Source organism: Haemaphysalis longicornis, unplaced genomic scaffold (genome assembly GCF_048455015.1).
Source record: "Haemaphysalis longicornis isolate Haplotype H1 unplaced genomic scaffold, Haemaphysalis longicornis Haplotype H1 scaffold_11, whole genome shotgun sequence".
Taxonomy (NCBI): Eukaryota; Metazoa; Arthropoda; class Arachnida; order Ixodida; family Ixodidae; genus Haemaphysalis; species Haemaphysalis longicornis.
Genome location: NW_027526214.1, coordinates 12,165,555 through 12,181,814, shown reverse-complemented (window position 1 = coordinate 12,181,814; position 16,260 = coordinate 12,165,555).

The following is a 16,260-nucleotide window of genomic DNA, read 5'->3' as shown; positions in this document are numbered from 1 at the left end:
AGGCAAGGGAAAGCGTGAGCATCCTTGGTCAATCTACCGCTACCGGTTACAACATTCGCTCTTGGTGTGGGACCTTCGGACTGCCTTCAGTGCTTCCTGTTTCTCGGTACATTATCCTCATCCTTGGCGAACGTGCTCCGTCACTTGGTCTTATTCTCTGTAAAAACTCATCATCATGGTGTGTATTCGCTTCTTCCTCGCTCGAGCTTCTGAATGAGCGCTCGCCCTGGACATCGACCTCTACACTGAACCTTGCCCTCTCAATATATGCTTCTTTCATTCTCCTACAACAAATAAATAGATGATTAGATAAAAACCTGTCAACCAGGCTACTAGTCATTAGGAGGCGACACCTGTGCACAAAAAAGCCGGTGCCTTCTATTCTGCAATGAGGCAAAATTGGGCCATCTGGCAAAACCACTTTGCACGATGACAACCATTACCGCATGCCCAACCAGTGAGTTCATCGGTGCTACCCAGCCATTTGTCCTCCACACTGATCGCAACTGATCGGAGAACCGGGTCTTTTCTACCGCGTGGTTATTTTGAAGGAATTTGTCTGTACGCTATGGCATGAATATTCTCTCGAGAACTCGACAAGAACTTGGTATGAGAATCATTTGTTGGCTGGCGAGCTGGCAGTAGTTACGGCCGCACTGCAGGACACTTACGTTAGCAGGGAGCTCAAAAACGCTGAAGTTGCACTGTATTCTAGGGCCCAGAAACCTTACGAGAGCATCGCTATGGTTTTTGAAGCTATGTGATATTTCTTGCGTGTGGAACCCGGTATGAGCGGAGAACAGAAGGTGCACATTCTCATGAATACAAAAAGGAACAACTTCGCCGTGGACTCGTATGGAGCCCCTAATACAGTACCCTACATCGTCATGGAAGTGTGTGCAATGAAGCACTTATTGGAACCACGCGCCAAGCAATACGGTCAAGGAAACCTGGCTGTCTTCACCTCGCCTCTGCACGATGTGAGAGTACTCCGGGAATTCGTTCGCAGTGTTGTTCACGAAGCACTTCAGGCGCTTCAAGCAGGCGACCATCACACGGCATTCTCTGTGGGTAATGACGTTATCACCGATGAAGTGCGTCAAGGCAGGAAGGAAACGGCACCAATGAATTTATAATTTCCGCTTTTCGACACAAATGTGTTCGGCTGGCGGGGTCCAGCATTTTAGCAACCGACCTGCAGGGGTGTGCTCAGTTACCAGTCTCTACTTTGAAACGGTCTCTGAAACCGGTCTCGTACAATGAAACCAGACAAATTGAAAGCAAAGACACTGTATGATGTACATGAGACAACCGGATCATCGTTACCACCGTGGAGTATCAGGCCATATATATCGCCACTGCCCCTATTCGCGGATGAGACCACATTTGGTTTCGCGTGATGCCCTCCGTTCGCGTTTTCCACTTTTCTGCCAATCTATGCACTGTAGATCAAGCTGGGTTGTAGTCACCGCTGTGGCACTCGTCTCCCGTCCCACCCCTGTTCTGTAAACCTACCCGAAACATACCCCCAATCCACCTTCGGGGAGACTGAAACCAGTGACCCCCGATGATGCGGCCGCTGCCTACCGCCGGAAGAACATCCATTGACACGACTCCTACCGCAACCAAACAGAAGCAAAATTCTGTACCTAGTATATAAAGTTACCTCCGCTAAAAATAAAAAAATTCCCCGCATTTCCCCGAGGGGAAGAATGTGAAAGTGCGAATGCAGGAGTTGAATTTGCGCGGCTCGGTAATGTTCGCGAAAGAGAGATCACACACACACACACATCTACAAAGAAAGAAAGATGCATTTATTCACAGACACCTGTTTGTGTTGTCGTTGTACTTGATTGCTAGAGCGGATCTCAGCTTTGAAATTTCGTGTCAGTACTCCTTTAAGCGGGTGCATTAGCCCTTCTCACGCCCGATTCCTGGCCAATCCCCCACGTGAGTATGTGCCATGCACAGGCACCTATTTGTGTTGTCGTTGTACTTGATTGCTAGAGCGGATCTCAGCTTTGAAATTTCGTGTCAGTACTCCTTTAGGCGGGTGCATTAGCCCTTCTCACGCCCGATCCCTAGCCAATCCCCCACGTGGGTATGTGCCATGTCAGCGGCCAGGCAGCGCGCGCCCATCTCCCCTCGTTGCCAAGGAATACGAGGAGATTCCTGGCCAATCCCCCACGTGGGTATGTGCCATGTCAGCGGCCAGGCAGCGCGCGCCTATCTCCTCCCGTTGCCAAGGAAGACGAGGAGCGCGCGCACCCGCTGCTGTTGCTATGCGGACGGCGGCGGAATGCGGACGGCGGCGGACGCTTCAGGCTCGCTTAAGAAATGCATTCGCACTTAAACGTTTCGGTCAATAACCTCCCAGGTGCTGCCCGGTTGAAGACTGGCGAGGTATATTTTATGATGAATGTATTTCTTGGCGCACAGCCCCGAAAATTATGGTACCGTGGATTGTGCCGCAAATCCGCACAGTGGCTGGCCACAAATTTTCTCGATTGACACGTACACATCTAATATTGAAATACACGTTGTTTTTTTTTCCTTGGGAAAGTGACATTATCTGTTCGCTGTTCGGCGTGAGCGCTGTAAGCAACTAATTGTCTTAATGCACTAAATTTGGGATAATTGTGCTGTAATCTTGCGAGAGCTTTTGTTCCCCTTCAAAACTCTGCAGGTGGTGAGGAGAAGAGTTGATAGTAGAGGCCAGCCTTAGGTATCTGTGACTAGAATGAAAAGTGACACCTCAAGCCCGCATGTATTTTCATATTCGAATCTGATTGATAATTTGCCAGAGTTGAGTTGCTGAGGAAAACCTGACGCTTCTACTAACCCTACACGTCTGCGCAGAATGTGGTGTCATTGTCATTCACAACGGAAGGAGTCATTTTAAAATTTAGGCTGACAACACCAGAATTTACCACGCGAGACGGCCATCTCCTACTTAGATGACGACAACAATGTTCAAAATGTTAGGGTCCTTAGAGAAGCTATTGGCTGAAATTGAACCTTGAAAAGCGACCAAAATATGCGAAAACCCCCATTTACTGCGTCATAGCAGGAGGATCTTTCATAAGTTGTTGAGTTTTCAGCATCTGCTTTGCTCTGCCGTTTAAGTGCGGCAGACAATAACACCTCAACATATGATATTCACGGACAATCACCTGCGACTAATACACCAATGTCCTTAGAATGTTTCCGCTACCGAGCGGGAGGCTATTCATCACCATGGGAAGAAAATGCTCCCGGATGAGGTTATACAGCCATCTAGAAGGCCATGGTCGCCGACAATTCTTCTGACCTTTAAGAAAGAGTGTACGGTTAGCTTCTCCGCGGAGTACAAAAACCGAACAAACTCCAAAAAAGCGCGTCTACCCTTTACCACGCATCGACCACTGGTTGGCTCCTCTGCGCAAGATGCTCTTTATTTTTCCTCAATTGATTAGCGCATCAGATATTGGCAAATTGATGGTGACGAACGGAATACGGAAAAATTTCTTTTTACTAAGCAATAGCTATATGACCTGAAGGTAATACCATTTTGATTGTGTTCCGCTCCGGTCACATTTCTAAAGATGAAGCACCTTATATTTGTGTGGCCTCAATTGACAATAGTTTTAGCGGTACCTGCACTATGATGTGGACATTCGGAAACGTTTAAGGAAGACTTGGTTAGTCTTCGTGAAGTTTTCGAAGCCATTCGCTCAGCTCAATTTTTTTCTTAAGCAACTCATCAAATAGAAGCTCAAATAATTGTACAGGTTGTCTTTTACGGAAGGGTAAACACCGACAATGACAAAACAGAAGTCGTCGTCTCATTTCCAGCTCCAACGGGGAAAAAAGCCGAGTGCCGCTTTTGGGCGTCTGTGGCTACTACAGATGGTTTGTGCGGAATTTTTCCAATATAGTAAAGCCATTGCGTCCTTTTATTTATTTTTTTATTCCCCCTCAGGGCCACAGCAAGTTTTCGGCAAAAGATAATGAGAGTTGCCGAGCAAACTTTGAATGGCTGAGTTGCTGAGCAAATCCCAAGTGTCGATTGATTCAGAATGGGCAATAATTTGTGTGCATACCGAGCGCGGATAGGCTGTTTTGTGGGGCGTAGCCATTTGACCAGTCAGGATTCACCAGTATGGCTTAGGCCTGCGTTGATTTCTAGTTGCTGGCGCACGGGAGGACGATGTTTCCTGGTTTTGTTCTGTATTGCCTATTTGATCATTTGACCATTTGATCCGAAGGAAGCTTACTGAATTGAAGCAAAAGTACGTTCCCAAAATTGAAATTGTCTCATCAACACACAGCACATGGTTCACGTCCCAAGTGAAAAGAGCTATGAATGAAAAAAAACGACCTTATTCTAAAGCGAAGTTGTCGAACTCGGATGGCGATTGGCAGCGCTATCGTGAACAAGCAAATAAAGGCGAAGCAGCAATTGAAGCGTCCAAAGATAAGTTTTTTAATGGTGACATTCTCAGCATGTTAACAAACAACCCAAAAAAGTTTTGGAAAGTAATTAATCCCATGCACTATTCTCAATCCACTATACCAATCGTAAATAACGGTGTGCTTCTCTCGCCACCTGAAGCAGCAACAGAATTAAACTCCCTTTTCAGCTCGGTATTAACGAAAGAAAAGCCCATACTACCTCATCTTGCATGTACTTCAATTAACGCGTCTATGAATGACCTCATAATCACTCCTGAAGGAATAGAAGAGGCCATAAATCGCCTTTCCAATAACTCAGCCCCTGGTCCAGACGGCATTTGCCCAAAGATACTGAAAAAGACTAAGCCCATAATATCTCTGATTTTTGCCGGGCTTTTCCAGCAGTCTCTACATACAGGAATAGTACCAGATGATTGGAAGATCGGTTGTATCGCTCCCATTTACAAATCAGGTGACCGTTCAATGCCCTGAAATTATGAAACGATATCTTTGACTAGTATTCCAGGTAAATTACTTGAATATAAAATATCTTCCGCAGTTATGAAATATTTAGTCAGCATAACTTTTTCTTTATTAATAAGCATTGTTGAAACACAATTATTTGAACTCGTTACGGACCTTCATCAAGCTGATCACGATTCAATAAAAATTGAAACAATATTCATTGACTTCCGGAAAGCATTTGATAAAGTTCCCCATTCTTGTCTATTGATGAAGCTTAGCCGGCTTAACATTCACAGTACCATTACAAATTGGATTACAAGTTTTTTAACCAATCGCTACCAGTTTGTTTCAGTAAGCGATCAGTCTTCTGCTTTAGCATAAGTTACATCTGGCGTCCCTCAATGCTTAGTACTTCGACCAATTTTTTTTCTAATTTACAATAATGACACCTGTAAAAACATGTCTTCAACATTTAGAATATTTGCGGACGATTGCGTTCTCTATAGACAAGTGAAAACCTCTGAAGATTCTAATACTTTAAAGGCCGAAGTAAACAAAATCTCCCTTTGGTGCAAGAACTGGCAAATGGAATTTAATGTTTCTAAAACAAAAGCAATGACATTTACCAGATCTAGTAACGTTGAGTTCACTTCGTATTTTATGAATAACTTGTGCATAGAAAGTGTGACTACGTTAAAAATTTAGGAGTTCATTTAGGTTCTAACCTTACATGGAATAATCACATTGATGAAATAATTTCGAAAGCAAATAAAACACTGGGATTCATTAGGCGTAACTTGTATTGAGCAAATTAGTCAAGTAAACTATTAGCTTACACAGATTTAGTTCGTTCAAAAATGGGAGATGCGTCTATAATATGGAATCCAAATCAAACGTACCTAATAAACAAGCTCGAGTCGTTACAAAATAACGCAGCTCGTTTCATTACCGAGAACTACTCCAGAACATCCAGCGTCACGGCTATCAAAGATTCCCTCCAATTACCCTCCCTAGAAAAACGGCGTCTACTGGCACTGCTCTCGCACTTCCACAGAATGTATCATACCCCATCATGTTTCACTGCATCCCATATAAAGCCGCCTCATCAAATTTTTCCGCGCCTCGACCATCGCTTCAAAGTCCGCCCCATTTTTGCACGTAAAAATCTCTTTCGCCAATCACCGCTCTTTCTGGCCATTTACCACTGGAACAAGCTGCCAAAAGAAATAGCTGCTATTCGTGATCACGACTCATTTGTTGCACAAGTGAAGCGCGATATGAACGTGCATGTCTTGTAAAAACAGAACTGTGTGCTTTTTACAACATGAACTGAATTTACAGGTTTTGTATTGAGTGTTTTTTTGCACCCATTTCTTTTTTCCTGATTCTTCTGTTCTTTTTTTCTTTATTTGTTTATTGTTTGGTAACCTGTAATATGTAATAAGTTGCATTTCTCTGCAAATTGTGTTTAAATGTCTGGAATATCTCGTTGCAATCCCCCCTATGTAATGCCCGCAAGGGCCTTTAGGGTATCTGAATAAAAAAAAGGAGTAGGTGACAGTGTTTTGGTGCGGGTTATGAACTTTGTGACAAAAGTCTAGACATTTAGATATAAACCGTGCGGGTTGTATCCAGCGTGGTTTGAGTACATGGTTACTATGATACGCTTTGTGAAATAGGCACAGACGGGATATTTTGTACGTGTAGCAAGACGAGTAAGGTTCAGACTAGATGTTATAGAAGTTACACTGGCCGTACGATAATGGTTAGAACGTATAAATCTCACAGAAGGGTTTTAAACAGCATCAAGCAGGTTAGTTAGATTAGTATATCCTGTATCCCAAATGGACGAAGCAAACTCAAGTATGGGTAGATTAGTATATCCTGTATCCCAAATGGACGAAGCAAACTCAAGTATGGGGTGCACGTAAGTAATATAGATTTTTTTAGAGATAAGGTGATAAGGGAAAATTTTGCTTTCAGTAACCAAGCTTGCAGTTAGCCTTAGATGTTATACAATCAATATATGGACACCAAGAGAGGTTGTAAGTTATGTGCACCCCAACGGATATATATTCCGCTACAGACTCTAATGAAAATAACCAGGATAAATTATTTGATTACAAGATATCGTGATCACTTTATATTTAGTTATTTTGGGCTACATATGCTAAAGTTTGCACCAAGTAGAAATATTAAGGTCAGATTGTAGGCATTCAACACCAGAGCAACTAGTATTGTTACGATAAAGCGCACAATCATCCGCAAAGAGGCAAATAAAAAAAGAAATATTACTATGCAGGTGGTTAATGTTTCTCAGAAAAAATAAGGGTCCTAGCACAGAGCTCTGCGGCACACCTGATCACACAGGTACTTTAGGAGAGTTAGTTTGGTTGGCACACACAAACTGAGTTCGGTTAGAAATACGTCTATTCATTGTAAGACATGGGGATGAATTTTCAACATACGTAATTTCAATGGGAGAACTTGATGATTACCTTCCACGAATGCTTCCGAAAAATTTAGAAAGACACAGTATGTTACAAATGAAGAGCCAATAAAATGCATGCAAGTAATTGGTAAGCGTAATAAGTTGAGTTTTACAAGACAAATTTTAGATGAGAAACAGGTTATGGTGCCGCCTGTTTCCTCCGCCATTGTGTGGCGCCGTTGTGCGGTGTCCACACCCCCACCGCGCATGCCTGGCCAGGCACCGCTCATACTGATTGCGGCAGGATGCCCTAGGGATTGGCCTACCAAAGAATCCCTCACGTGATAGGTTCGCATTCAACCACCATCGTCATCATTCCACAGGAAAACCTCCTTCCGCAACGCCACGATGAGTGCCACGGGCAGGGCCGCTGGTAACGCCACCTGCAACTCCAGCGCCAACGCCAGTATCAGCGCCACGTACAGCGGCGCGGAGAAGAGCGCACAACAAGAAGAACAAGAAGAAGAGGACGCACTTCCGCCTGCCGTGATCGTCTACCCGGAACACAAAGGCGCCTACCTAATCCCGAGCCAAGACTTGGTGCACTTTCTAAAACGCACGAGTTCGTGCGTGGTCGTGCGCCAGCGCCAGGACATCTGAGACCGGGACGAATACTACAACTGGATGAGGATGACAAATGCGGAACAACGTGAGCTAGTGCGCGAGATCATCCATCGGCAGACGACGCAGCCAGCACCTCCGTTAAGGCTCTTCTTCACCCGACCGGCCGGTTGCGGCAAGACGTTTGTCCAACAGCTTGCAATGGACCTCTACAACCGGTACAGCAACACCGGCAACAACACCGCCTACAACGCGTTCGTCATATGAGGCCTCAGCGCCAGCGACTTGAATACCTTCCAAGTGGCCTTCCTCCACGTGAAATGTGTGATCATAGACGAGGTGAGCATGATTTATACGGACAACCTAAACGCAGTCGACTTGAGTCGACCCCAGGGCTGCTTCGTATACTGTTTAGGGTTCCCCTACAGGAAGATCGTGAAATGTTTTCTAAAACCATGATGGGAATTGTGAATAATAAACTGATTGTACTCAAGAAAGTTAACCGATTGAGTGAATATTATTTGTTTTAGGATTTTACAAGAGATGAAAGTAATGAATATTGGACGGTAGATTGAGGGGTTATGCGCGTCACCTGATTTGTAGAGTGGAACCACCCTTTCGGACCTCCATTCCCTTGGCAAGTAACCTTTGGCAATAGATTTGGTGCAAATATAATAAAATATAATGGGACTGTACTCTTTAGTAATCTGCAGAAAGTTAGAGTTTATGTCATTAGCCCCACAGGATGACGACCTTTTGTGTTTAGATATTATGGCTGCAATACGAGCACGAGGAAGCGTAATGGGTTCATGGGGAAATTATACTGTTGAACGAGGGGAAAATCACCGAAAAAAAGGTCAGCAAAAGAATTCGCGAACCTATCATAAGTACAGAGGAACACAAATGGTTCGGATCTGGTTCTCCCGACATGAGTACCAGGCTAAAGTTAAAGTCCTGTTTCGGCTTCATAGTGCTCCAAAAACACTTATGGTTAGTTGTTAATAATGAGGGTAACGTACCGTGAAAAAGGTTACTTTTAAGTATTTTCAATGCTTTCGCGTAGGATGATGCTGTTAGGTCATAGCCAGCCCACTGCCTTGAACTTGATGATTTTTTTGCAGCAAGAAGGAGCCTGGCTTTTTTATTGGATAGTCTTTTAGGATATCACGTACAGGAGGCAGCATTATGCTGTACACATTCCTAAAAGGTATGTATTTAAAATTGTAAAACCTTAAATCTGTAAGAGGAACATAGGTCTCCGTGGCTTTGTTCAATGCCAGATGGCAGCAAATTATCCATAAAGGCGCAAAGTTCACCCGGTATAGCCTCGAAGTTATGTCTGTTGCAATCTCTCATCAGTCTCAGCCGCGTACGTTTTCTATTGGGAGAAAGAAAATAGGGAAAGGGAACACGGCGTGGTGACTTAACCAAGGCCCGTGCGTAATGAGATATGTAATGTCAGCGGATGAGGTAAGAATTAGGTCAAGGAAATAGATTCTGTAGGCGTGACACGTGTTGGTTAACAGACTAGCTGTGATATATTGTATACTGAACAGATATTAAGAAAACACGAAGCCTCGGCAGAAGCAGGATCGGCAAAGGGACACGCATGCGCCCATTTTATTGCTGAAAAATATAGTCACCGACAAGAAATAGTGGCCCACCCGTATAACCCACTGCAACATGGTTCACACAATCGTAGAGATTCTCAGAAAAATCACCAGCACTAGAGGGAGACAGATAACAAACTCCAAATATATTTTTTTCGAAATAATTACGTATAAAACACCAAACAATCTCTATATTAGAATGGTGTATGATTAGAAAAGACTCCAAATGGTCACTAACAGCAATGAAACACCACAGCCGATTTTGCAACCATGGTCATGTCTATACACCACGTACTTTATTTGCGGTGCAACAGCTCAATGGATGCTATTTTACTTTACAGCCATGTCTGGGTAAGTGCAACAAAATCAGCCTCGGATTCATTTATTAAAGCGCTAAGGCTTTCATTTTTATATTACAGGGTACGAATGTTTGTGTAGACGACAGACGCTTTATTCTCATGTTGAGGACCAATACCCCTTGGCGCACTCCTAGCTGCCGCTCGCCTGTCCATACACCCGTCCAGACCGCGTCGACCATAGGGATGATATAGCAGGGCCTGAGGCAGAGGGTGTCACCATCAGTTCATGCACACAGTCAGTGCTAGCGTCGTACACGTTGTCCTTACTGCCGATAGAGAGCCTATTGTGGCACATTTTGTAAGATATATGGGGACCTTTCCCGTACTCACGCAATTTCTTGCGTGAAGTTCGTGTGGCTAGTGAAAGGTCATCTCTTATGTAAAACTCAGTATCGTCCAGCAGCAATCGCTTTAACTGCAGCAGCTCTTTTGTTTTGTAAGAAGCCAATTTTGCTACAACAGGCCTCTTCTTATCTGGAGCAGATAGGCCTCTCCTATGAACGCGCGCAATATTTTCTGCGGCGATTTGTAATAGTTTTTCATAGGCAAACGACACAATCTTGTGTTCTGATTCTTTCATTGGGGTTTTTGCGAAACCGCAACAACAGAAGACTGTCGTGCCGCGACCGGTCCTCGGCATCGTCAGGCCTTGCTTGTAGAGTAAATATTTCATTAGGGAGGCAATCAGTTTGGCCTACAGAAGCCCTGTCACGATGACAACCTTCAAGAGTAGTAGCCCGCTTACCAACAGCTTCGAGGTGGGTAATAATGGCAGAAACAGAAGCAATGACCGATTAATGAGCGCATATAGGTTCGTCAACTGCCTTTGACAAGTTTCTTCGACAAGTTCGTTTGGTTAGTCTCAATTTTGATGCAGCACTCACAGGCTTCTTTTACCAATTGCGGCATTTACTCAATGGGCCCTGGGTTTACCTCAACGTCTCCACATAATACCAAAAATAAGGCACAGAATGGATCAAGCTGGCCGTCTTGTCATGAAAGCAAGACCATACAGAGGTCATCTGACCTGAAGTATTTACAAGGTGGGATGGAAAGGCGACCAACCTTCGTAACGAACAATAACGGTGAGTACATTGCTGTTGTGCATTCATTCCCACTGGCATGGTGGCGGCTGGGGTGACCTTTTATGTGGTCCGTCAAGATAGGAAAGGATGACGTTGTGGCAAAGATGCTGAGAAACAGGGTATCATGGCAAAAAACCAGGAGAACCAGGCTGGTTCTGTTCACCCACGATAAGGCTATCGGATGCATGCTGATGGCTGGTAGAGGAAGTCTGTAGCCGCCAAGAAGAAAATGTTCGTCGAGGTACACCAGAGGGCTGTCTAAGATGGGGCTACCCAGTGGCATAGCTTGAGGAATCCAGTGAACTGCGCAACTAAGAATAACGGTGAGTAAACTGCTGTTGTCGTGCATCAATGCCCACTTGACTCGAAACGTCGTGGAATTAGGTTGAGGCCCCAATCGTCTCTGCCTACACTTGCCCACTTTGCTCTTAACGTAGACACCGTCATGCCATCATGGACAGAGATGCTCATTATTAAGGTCTGGGTGCAATGCTTGTGCAAGAGCGTGTCATCGCCTATGCGAGTCGTACCTCTTCACCTGCTGAAGTGAATTCCAACGCAGAGAAACAATGCCTCGCAGTCCTGTTAGTGGTCACAAATTTCTTAGCCATATTTTTACGGGCGACGTTTCAAACTTGCGACATATCATAATGGCCTTTGTAAGCTGGCCACTCTCGAGGACCTGGCTGGGCAATTCACCCTTCGATGCTGCCGACTGAGAATTCTGATTTTGCCTCCAAACACAAGTCAGGTCGCAAACAGAGCGATTCTGACTGCCTGCCATGCGTTTTGGTTAAACAATTGTACTGGGGAAGACGACGACGCAGCCTTCTTGGGAGCAGCGATTCCCAATGCTCTAACCCTAGAGCAGCAAAACAGGCTAGAACGTTTCCCTCTTGTTGATTACCTCTGATGATGCGTTGCCGTACCATTGGGGCCGTTTGCACAAGGCATACAACCAGTTTTCATTACGATTGGCATTCTATGTATACAAAGTATCGCACAAACGAGACACAATTATTGCTTCTCGCACTAAATGCCTTACGCCAAGCAATCTTGGTGGCTTGTGATGATGCACCGCTCACCAGACACCTAGGCATTGCTAGGTCGCTGGTGGGCATGCGCCAACCGTAATTGTGGTTGCAACTTGCTGAAAGCATCAAATGTTACGTGTGAAATTGTCGAGACGGCCGAACACGCCAGGCGCCCCCTACAAAAGCACCGGCTTTTCTTCAGCGTGTCATCCTGACGAAGGCTTCATGTCAGCAGGTGAGCATAGATCTGTTGGACCATTCTGTCTATCTTCCTAAGACAACCCATGGATTGTGGTGGCAACGCACTTGTAAAGTCGGTATAGTAAAACTAAGGTTTTTGTTCGAGGCACTGCCGCTGATATTGACTGGATTCTTATAAAAAACTCTTTGCTTTGGCATGTTTCCCTAAATCGTAACGATTGCTCTCGAAGGATCAGCATTAAACAAAGCTGTTGGGCAAGTTGGTGCGTTATGATAGAAAAATACAGCGCGACGTGGCCAACAACACGACTTAGACCAGTGAGCGCTTGTACCGCTGTCTTTCTTGACTGTCGTTGTCCAAGTCGTGCTCTATTTTTCTATCACAAGGATCGGGATTCACGGTCCAAATAATTAGCAGGTATTGCCGGCCAGTACCCCGAGTAAAATGATAAGGAAGACCTATCACCTGCAAGTCAACGGACTGACAGAATAAGACCATAGCCAGTATCGGTTCAATGGACGTTCACGAACCCCATACGAAATGATACTGCATAATAAGTATATGCCACTCGCTTATAGCACAACCCTGCAAGAATCGCCACGCTTCACACCATTCCACCTGGTTGATGGCACAAAGTGCTGACAATGTTGCATTCGTTGGTTCTGCCTGGAGAATCTTGTGTCGCTACCACGGACATTGACGAGATTGCCTGGCGAGAAAAGACCGCACGGCAGATTGCACTCCAGAAAATACGACACCAACAAGCAAATGTCCACAGCGATTCAATTTCCAATACCAGAACGTTACATATACGCCATGAGAGCAAGTATGAGTGTGGAGTCCCACTCCCCGACAAGGCCACACAGACAAGTTGATGCGCCACTACTTCAACCTCTAGCGGTTGTCCGTGAGAGCAGTGATCACAACATGAGCGTTCTCGCTGAGGCACTGTTGCGCTCCCCCTGCTCAACAACAGGGTTCGTGGTTGTGCATGTAAGAAAGATGAAACCCTACTACTCCCTTTGAACTTTGTTCTACACCAATTTCGTGCCAAGCACCCGAAGTGCATTCTTTATTTCAGGGGTCTTTTTCTACTCCTCCCGACGATGTTTTGTTCAAGAAGGGTTAATGCCGAAGTTACGATTTGGTAGTCTACTAGTCTGTCTCAGGCATGGTATGTTCACACATAACCGAGAACACAAACTTATAAAAATGAAGAAATGGACGTCCGAGGTTGAGATCGCGCTTTTTGGATTCCACCGGTTTCCACTCGCACTGTGCGGCATTATGCGGTCTTGAAGCGTTATTTCCACTTATTGTATACTTGACAAAATTTTCCTCTCATAGTGCCTACATATACAAAGATATGGTAACAATTTTATTCTTTAAAGAAGGGTTTGTAGTGGGATGAGAGTTTTGGTTGTTAGAAATGTAGCGAATATTTTTTCTCTACTTATTGCAGGTTACGTAGCTTCTACACGCAGACTTGCACTACACCATCAGAAAATGACGGATATACTTAACAGTAATACAATAACATATTTCATTTTTAGGATGAACATTCCTAGTTGGAGCAACACTATTAAATAACCAATAACACTTTTGATGGAACATTATGCAGGTAGCATTTAAAGGTAACTTTTTTTAATTCAACTTGAAGAATGTTTTCAACTTCAACCTTCTTCATTGGTGCCCAATCTATGTGTACATTATTATTGTTTTTTTTATTTGTGCGAATAGGAGGAAACGTTTTTTTTAAATTTAGCGTTCACCTGTACGTTGTTCAGCTGCACATGAAATAGGTGGTCGAAGTCGAAAAGTTAATCTTTCTTTGTAGTTTTGCCTATGTTCCCGAATAAAAATAAGACAGTCTTTATATATATATATATATATATATATATATATATATATATATATATATATATATATATAGTACACTCTCGGTAAATGGAACTTCAAGGCACCTGAAAAAGAGATCCATTTAACAGAGTTCCATTTATTGAGATAGATGAGTCTAGGGGCAAATTTATGTGCGCACACACTCTTAATACCATTTCATGGAACTCTAAGCACTAGAAGGCGAATGCCGCAGATAGTGTTTCAGAAAGCAAGAAAACAAAAAGTGGTTTAGGCACCACATTCACAAAGTTTATGCGGCAACAAGGGCCCGCTATGCACTACGAAACTCATCAATTATATTTGAATCCTTGCAACTGCATCTTAATGGAGGATAAAGACCTCACCTTTGCAAGTGTTACGCGTCACTGAATTTAGATGACAGAAACGCGGTAATGAAGCACGTATAGCACCACGATGACACGAACAGGGCGACAAGAACTGAGCTGTATAACCTCACGTCTTGAATGGAATCCGAACGCCTGGAACCAGAGGTGTGATATTGCATTAGTTGCTCTAACATAGCTGACCACTCTAACCTAATGAAGCACGTATAGCACCACGATGACACGAACGGGGCGGCAAGAACTGAGCTGTATAACCTCACGTCTTGAATCGAAACCGAACGCCTGGAACCACAGGTGTGATATTGCATTCGTTGCTGTAACATAGCTGACCAAGGCCAACGAGGGGGAAAAAGATTCGAAGAAAGAAAAACAAATGAAGCAGCGGCAACCGTAAAAATTTGATTCTTATGCCAATGAGTTCCACAAGAAGTTCCATATTTGGTGCAGTTTACACGCCGAAGCAGAAATTTATTTCTGATTATGTTTAGTTTTCTTGACATTATTTGGATACAAAACCAACCAACTTACATGCTACTGTTTCGTTAAGCGGCCGTTCCGTTCAAGCACTTTCCATTTATCGAGATTCTACTGTATTGCATAAACCTTTATTGCCTATTATGCGATTTACTCAAAGTGTCACAGATGAAGTGTAGTTTCTGTGATAGCGGAACCGTATTTGGCCACGTATGGCTTCTAGCAGACTCGGAAAATTTCGCTCTTTTTTTTCACCATCTGTAGGGTTCGGCGTTACATTGCCAATGTACATTACAAAGCAGACAAGTTCACAAATAATCAGAAATGTGACGTATCATAAATGCAGAAAATTACTTACGATGAAACGCTGAGAAAGAAAGTATCCATACCTTTCATGCCGGGACACTACAGCATGCACATGCGGAAATGCAAAAGGACTTCTCTAAGGAGCCGTTAGATATGTGATTGAGTTATTGTGCACAGCACTGGAAATTGCCAATAGGTACTTGAACCGAGTTTAAAATGACGCCAATTAGTTCTGCTGTGCCTTCTTTGTTCGCGTGCAGCATATAAAGTTTTCTAAATATGGTGCTGCTTTAGGGATTTACCGAAAGGACCCCTAATTTACTGTGGTATACTCCCAGCAGCGTTGTGCTCTCAAATTATGGTTCATAAGAAGACCTTCATTTACAAGTTTTTGGGTGTACACCACAGGAACGGAGAAGAGACGACGGGGAGTGAAGATAACGGCTGGGTGGAAAAATGGGGTGCTCGCCGTTGCCTCGCAGTGGTCGCGCAGGAGCAAGACGTCAACCGTCGGACCAAATTATGTTGTTCCCACAAGCTGGTGCGCAGCCGTGGTTGCACCGAAAAGTCTTACAAGACGACGGCCAGGGTATACGGCTGCACCGACCAGCACCTTACGACCATCTTGTTCCAAGTATGTATCACTGGCATGCCCGCCAAGCTCGAGCAAAGCTACTGGTTGCCCACTTCCGAATATTTTGCCCGAATGATGAGACTATTCATTTGTCCGATTCGACCCTCGTTGAAGTAGAACTGCTGATTTATGGACGGTGTTTTTAGGTAGTAGACTCGTTTACTCATATTTTTCGATTGCTATCCTTTCATGTTCGTACTGAATGCGGCTTCGTAAAGTAGGCCATCTCTAATTCTTCCTTTTCTGCGTGTCCCGTGTCTGAACGTTCCCGTCATTGATGATGGCGATTTCTATGATACGCGTGTACTAGGTAATATTATTATGAAATTAGCAGCATCACATTAAAAATTTATTCAACGTCC